Source organism: Octopus bimaculoides, chromosome 27 (assembly GCF_001194135.2).
Source record: "Octopus bimaculoides isolate UCB-OBI-ISO-001 chromosome 27, ASM119413v2, whole genome shotgun sequence".
In the NCBI taxonomy this organism is placed as follows: Eukaryota; Metazoa; Mollusca; class Cephalopoda; order Octopoda; family Octopodidae; genus Octopus; species Octopus bimaculoides.
This window is the reverse complement of record NC_069007.1, coordinates 16,868,217-16,875,814: the sequence shown is the minus strand read 5'-3', so window position 1 is coordinate 16,875,814 and position 7,598 is coordinate 16,868,217. Positions and strand designations below refer to the sequence as shown.

Below are 7,598 nucleotides of genomic sequence, written 5' to 3'. Positions count from 1 at the left end.
TCATGGCCACGGAAGTAGGGCATGATCTGACCTAATTTTGATGACGTATAATGTATGCACACGATACCCTTTCACCCCAGAAACAGTGTAGCCAATCACAGAAGGTGTTAAGAAACACTGAGTATTTTTTTCGAGTGATAGATCGATGTTGACCTTTACCCAAAATAGGCTCAGCAGTTCGTGTTACATACAGCAAAATCCCAGCAGTTTATGGGTTAAGCATTAATTTTTACATTTTAATGGCTTTTCTTTCTTTATAGCTAACTTTGTACCATAGTGATTAAATTCATATTGATTTTACTCATTTAACCCTTTCGTTACTGTATTTATTCTGAGATGATCTGTGTTTCTTTCAATTACTTTAAATATAACAAAGAATTTAGTGAAATAACTTAGTTACCATTAAGCTAGTGTTAGGAACATAAATTATGACTAAGGTTTGGTGGAAGATTTTAATTCAAGGCTTATGAAAACAAGACATTTGTAGTCAGAGCCAGAGCCGGTTTCAGCCGGGTTGGTAACAAAAGGGTTAAAATGAATTTAGATATAACCTATATCAGACATTGCATGCCTTATGAATTCAAATGGGGCACTTCAACAATGCAAATGACAAGAAATATTTGTTCTGGCCATAGACATGAAGCTTTAAGTGTCTGGACATGCCAGAGGTGCCTGGCCAGTTTTTCTTGAAAACTCATTCTCTTGTAGATTCCCCTCAATCTAGACAGCCAACTATTCTTTTCATGGAGAATTCAAAGCAGACTGCTTGACAGTTAGCAAAATAGTTGAATTCAATTCACACTTTGATCATAAAACCCCTTTTTGATATCTTTGGTATCAAAAGGTTAGATACATTAAAACCGAAGATGCATCTGTTTTTTTTTCCCCATCTTGAAATGCAACCAGACTTACTTTCCAACCCAAGTATATATATATATATATATATATATACACATATATATATAATATCTTCATTTAACAATGTCTAATACCACTAATGGCTATGTATCTTTCTTCTATTCTTTTATGGCAAAAAAGGCTGAAATCTGTGGAAATTACAAAAAACGGCTGCTTAATATTAATCTGTGAGTTGTAAACTAAAACAGACTTAAAAACCTATGATAATGGTAGACAGGTTGTAGTTTGTTCATACGATTTACCTTGGCTTACCTGAGCTGTAGATGATGTGTTTTTTGTCACATTTGCATTCCACAAAATTATATCTATTTTATGCAGATTCTGAGATTGTTAACCAAAAGAAACGACGTGAGGAAATGCCTGCATATGAGCAGTGTGAGAACCACGACAACCCGTTAAGATGTCCTGTGAAACTTTATGAATTCTATTTGTCGAAATGGTAAGTGTTGGTCTCTCTTTTGTAGATTTTGGTTTGTGAAAGCAGTGGAGGTTTGGTATTTGCTTGGTCCAGTGTTGTAGGTAAATAGTTAGCTTAAATGGACTCAGTGGTCAGTGTTCTTGGTAGAATTTATGTCAGGGCAAGAAATTAATCCTTTTGTTATCATACTTCTCATCATTGTCATTTAACGTCTGTTCTCCATGCTGGCCTGGGTTGGACTTTTTGACCGGAGCTGCCCGGGCTCCAAGTTTTTTCTTTTGGCTTGGTTTCTACAGCTGGATCCCCTTTCTAACACCAACCACGTTACAGAGCGTACTGGATGCTTTTTACGTGGCACCAGCTATGTTGAAATATATTAGTTATGTTTCAGTTACTTTTTAAAATAACAAAGAATTTAGTAAACTAAACTTGTCATTATTAAACTGGTGTTTGGAACATAAATCAGTGCTAAATTTTGCTGGGAAGTTTTTTTACCAAGAGTCACTTTAAAACTGGAAGATTGTATCATAGAGCCAAGATGAAACTCAGGCAGGTTGATTATTGAAAGGTTTAAGCCAGTACTTTGCTGTTTCTGTCACAACACGACCAGATATCATAAAAGATAGTTCAGTGTGATAAAGCATTTAATCTCTTTTTTTTTTTTTAACCATATTTGTGTTGAAATATACTGCTTGTGTATCAGACAAGTTTGAAAACTGCTGAGGTATTATGAACCTGGTGTTTGGAAGATAAATTTACATGAAATTTTGATGGAAAAATTTAACTAAGATTCTTTCATTATCATATTTCTGCCTTTGTTTCAGTTAATTTTGAAAATAATTAAGAAATTAGTAAAATACCTTTGTCATTGTTAAGTTGATATTGTAACATAAATTAACATGAAATTTTGAGGGAAGCTTTTAAGATTCACTTTAACTTTTTTTAATTATATTTTGGTTTCAGTTAATTTTGAAAATAGATAATTTAGGAAAATAACTTTATCCTTTTTTTGTTGTCTTGAGGGAGTCATTATTAGCATAATGATAACACAGGCATAGGTTTGATTCTGCTTATTTCATTATTAGTCAAAAAAGAAATGGAATCGAACCTGTGCATGTGTTGTTATTGGCGTAATGACCCTCCCAACAAAAAATTTATTTCAATGCATGATTTCACATCAAGAATCTTACAAAACCAAATATAAAAATGAAACATTATTAACCCTGTTTTTCTTTTATCTGTGTGTGTGTGTGTCTCTTTTTTTTGTAGCCCCGAGAGTATTAAAAACCGCAATGATGTCTTCTACTTGATCCCGGAAAGATCATGTGTCCCCGACAGTCCCGTGTGGTACTCAACCCAATCCTTATCCAGTGACATAATGACCAAAATGCTGAATCGAATACATTTGGTGAAAGAAATACAAGAAGCTTGTATAAACACACAACCAGTCTATATGTAAAACTAAAAACCTCTTTCCTCATTTCTTCTCTCCGTCTCTTTTTTCCCCTTTTTAAAAAATTTTTTTTAAAAGATTTCCGTCATCTTCTCTTCCTCCTTTTCTCACTACCCTTTCCCTCTCTCTCTCTCTCTCCCGCATCCTCCATCACCTCATCTTTTTCTTCTTCTTCCTCCTTTAACGAATTCATTTTTTATTTATTTATTTTTATTTTCTTACGTTTTTTTTTGTTTTTTTTCCCCCCCATTTTGTTTCCGATGGCATTAGCTACCACCAACATCACCATCAACTAGCATAACATAACGTCATGCAGTTTTTACATGTTGCTTCACATCGTACATCATGCATTGCATCGTGTCACAACATTGCATCACATTGCATCACATCACACCACTTACATTGCATCACCTCTCAGCATCCCCGCCCCATCCACCATCACTTCCTTCTCAAGCCATTTGGTTTTACAGCCGTCCTTCCTCTTAGAGACAGCTCTTCAAATCTTTCAATTCTACAACAAGAATTTGAAGAAAGAACATCATGAGATATCATAACAATAATAATAATAATAATAATAATAATAATAATAATAATGATAATAATAATAAACCATAAGATGGCTGATAGTTTTCTATTCAAGTTGTTACAGCAAAAAAAAAGTATTAATTTTTTTTGGCTTTCTACGTTCCAGTATTCCTACCTCCTACCCCCACCATCTTCTCCATGTTTCCAGTCTCATCATCATCATCATCATCATCATCATCATCATTATTATCATTATTATTACTTAGGTAATGAGCTGGCAGAGTCGTTAGCAATTTAGGCGAAATGCTTATCGGCATTTTGTCTCTCTTTACGTTCTGAGTTCAAATTCTGCTGAGGTCGACTTTGGCCTTTCATCCTTTCAGGGTCAATAAATTAAGTACCAGTGAAGTACTGGGGTTGATCTAGTCGACTGGCCCCTTCCCCCCAAAAACTTCAGGCCTTGTGCCTAGAGTAGAAAAGATTATTAATTTTATTAAGATGGCAAGCTGGTAGACTCATAAGCATGCTGGACAAAATGTTTAGTGGCGTTTCATCCGTCGTTATGGTCTGACTTCAGATTCTGCCATGGTTGACTTTGCCTTTTCAGGGTCAATAACATCAGTACCATGGATGTAACCGACTCGGCCCCTTGCCCCCAGAATTTCAGGCCTTGTCCCAAAAATTAGAAAGGATTATTGTTAAGGTGGTAAGCTGGCAGAATCGTTAGCACGCTGGACGAAATGCATAGCAGTATTTCATCTGCCGTTACGTTCGGGGTTCAAATTCCACCAAGGTCGACTTTGCCTTTCATTAGTTCGGGGTCGATAAATTAAATACCAGTGAAATTGTGGGGTTGATCTAGTTGACTTGTCCCCTCCCTCCAAAACTTCAGAATTACTATTATTATTATTATTATTAAGCCAGCGAGCTGGCAGAACCAATTAGCATGTTGGGTGAAACGCTTAGTGGTATTTCATCTGTCTTCGCATGCTGTGTTCAAACTCTGCTGAAGTCGACTGTTCCCTTCATCCTTTTGGGGTCGATAAAAGAAGTACCAGTTGAGTACTGAGGGGTCAATGTAATCGACTCGTCTGCCGTTACGTTTTGAGTTCAAAGTCTGCCGAGGTCGACTTTGCCTTTCATCCTTTCAGGGTCGATAAATTAAGTACCAGTTACGCACTGGGGTCGATGTAATCGACTTGATCCCTTTGTCTGTCCTTGTTTGTCCCCTCTATTTTTAGCCTCTTGTAGGCAATAAAGAAATAAGAAAGGATTATTATTATTATTATTATTATTATTATTAAGGCAGCAAGCTGGCTGAATCATTAGCAAGTTGGACGGAAATGCTTAATGGCATTCCTTTTGGCTCGTTACTTTCTGAGTTTAAATACCACCGAGGTCAGCTTTGCCTTTTATCCTTTTGAGGGTCAATAAAATAAAGTACCAGTTAAGTGCTGGGGTTGTTGTAATCGACTTCCTGCTCCCCCGCCCCAAATTTCTGACTTTATGCTGAAATTAGAAAGAATTATTGTTTGGATTCACATTCGGTACAAATGACATTTAAAAGTTTTGTGTATTCTCTTCATCAGCCATGACCATGTGGGAATCCATGTCTCTGTTTCCCCTCCTTCTTCCATCTCCATCTCTTCACTCATCACTCACCGATTGCCGGACATACACACACACACACAGAGACAGACAGAGGCAGATGAATAATCATAATCGGACACATTGACTCAGTGGCAATCCACCTTAATTAACATAAAGGACTACACACACAGAATGGGCCTGCTTTCTCAGAAGACCACACACACACACACACACACACACACACACACACACACACTTATATACACATGCTCACACACACACCACCTCACATACAGACTTATAAATACAGAGCTGTCTGCTCCTAAAGACCAACTCTACACACACACACACACACATGCGCTTACATTCACTAGGTGATCCATCAGATGTGAGACCTAAACATGGAGGAGTCTGCTTCATTAAACCTACACACACAAAGTGGTCTGTCAGACACAAGGACTAATAAAATACAGAAATGTCTGCTCTCTTACACACACACACACACACACACCGTTGCATGTGAGATCCAGTTATTGTTGTTCATTCCATAGATTTGCTACCATTATTCCTCCATTCTGTTATTCTTGTTTTTTTCGAACTACTGACACAGCTAACATTACCACGCATACATAGATGTTTGTATATACATACACACACACATATACAGATACATACATACAGATCTACAATTATATATATATATACATACATATATATATGGTATATATGTGTGTGTGTATATTGTATGCATATAGATGTATATGTCTTGATATTTTGCCAGATGTTGGGGAAGTAAGGGAGAGAGACCCATCTTTCCTTTCCTTCTATTTCATTAAAAACTGAAAAATGAAAAAAAAAAAATATTAAAAAATATTTAAAAAAAAAATATAAACAAACAAACTAGAATTCATCCTTACAAAATGAAGGTCTTGTGCTTTTTGTATGTTTCTTCTTAGAAAGAAAACTTCTTAATAAACGATAAATAAAACTTGACATTTTTTTTTTTAAAGCCCATTGCTTGTTGGTTTTTCATTTTTCTTTTTTTTTTTTTTTTTTTTTTTTTTGTTCTGATGCTGCATTGTTGGTTCTGTATCGGTACTTTGTCTGTACTTTGTTGATACCTTGGTTTTGACTGTTTCTTTCCATTCTGGTAATATAGACAAAGGCTGCGAACTGGCAGAATCGTTAGCACGCCGGGCGAAATGCTTAACGGTATTTCGTCTGCCGTTACGTTCTGAGTTCAAATTCCACCGGTAGAATGAAACTGGAGGAGTCTGTCATGTGTATGTATTTATGTATATTGGCATGTAACCCAACAGTTAGTGTTGCACTCACAATTGTGGGATTGTGATTTCAATTCCTGGACCAGGCAGGGTGCATTGTGTTCATGAAGAAAAAAAAAACCTTTATCTCTTGTTGCTCTGCGATTACTTTGACATCTGATGGGTGGCACACTGGTGCATCTGTACAGGCAATAGCATAAACCAGTTGTGCAGGTGGTGCAGCAAGAAATTAGAGGTGAGTCCATGATGTTTGTATGAGGGGTACTGAAAAGTTCCTGGCTTTAGATAAAAGAAAATGCAAGAGAATCAGATAACCCTTTAGTGTTCAGATTACTCTGCTAAATGTAATACTTTTTCACTCAAATTGTTTTGAATTAATTATGCATTATCTTATAGCTTTGAGGTTTCAATGATGCGATTGTTTATTTTTAGAATGTCAATGTAGGTTAGGTGTGAGAGGCTAGATATGGCCAGTTTGAATATAAAACATGTAGAGTATTTGGGCCAGATATGGCCAGTTTAAACACTAAAGGGTTAATTATGATTTTATTCAATATATTCTCCTCTCAGATTCACACACTAATAGCAGCAGTCCTTCAGTTTTTCTAAGCCGTGTAAAAGAACTCAGAAGATTGGGCCTCCAATCGGGCCTTTCGTAGTACAGTTAAAGCCAGGACCTTTTCAGCACCCCTCGTATGTGTTACTGCAGACCTGTAAAGGCAAGAGCAATTTCATCAACAGCATTTTCTGTTACAAAAGGGTATCCGATTGCAGATGTACGTAATATTGAAATCCTTGAACACAATCGACCTACCACCAGTCTAGAGCACCAATTACGATGGAGTAATTGTATCGTGAGGATAGAAGATAATTAGATTCCTAAGTAATTTCTGTATGGTGTGTTAGCCCAGGGTAAAAGACCAGCACACAGTAACTGAAATTTAGGTATAAAGACCGCAGCAAGAATACAACGGAACAGATGAGAATCCTGGAAAGTGGACAGGAAAGCAGTGCATTGTGGGATTGAGCACAAACAGCTCAAGAGAGGTGTTTGTAAAAGTCTTGATGTGAATTTGCCTGAGTATGTTGATGTACAACTTAATTTAACAGGTTCGTCCTCCCACCATCACTTAACAACTGATGATGGTATGTTTATGTCCCCGAAACTTAGCGGTTCAGTAAAAGAGACTGATAAGAATAAGTACTAGGCTTACAAAGAATAAGTTCCGGGGTCGATTTCTTTGACTAAAGGCAGTGCTCCAGCATGGATGCAGTCAAATGACTGAAACATGTAAAAAGTGTGATATATATATATATATATATATATATATATATATATATATATGTGTGTGTGTATATATATATATGTGTGTGTATATATATATGTGTGTGTATATATATATGTGTGTGT

At 36.4% G+C, this 7,598-nt stretch overlaps 1 long non-coding RNA gene across 1 annotated transcript; it reads left to right on the top strand.

Moving 5' to 3' along the window:
• The first annotated feature begins 10 nt into the window (after positions 1-10).
• LOC128251012 (uncharacterized) lies at positions 11-5,918 on the top strand. The gene is made up of 2 exons (XR_008266923.1): positions 11-1,357; positions 2,606-5,918. It is a non-coding gene; the product is annotated as an uncharacterized LOC128251012 (long non-coding RNA).
• Positions 5,919-7,598: the final 1,680 nt, after the last annotated feature.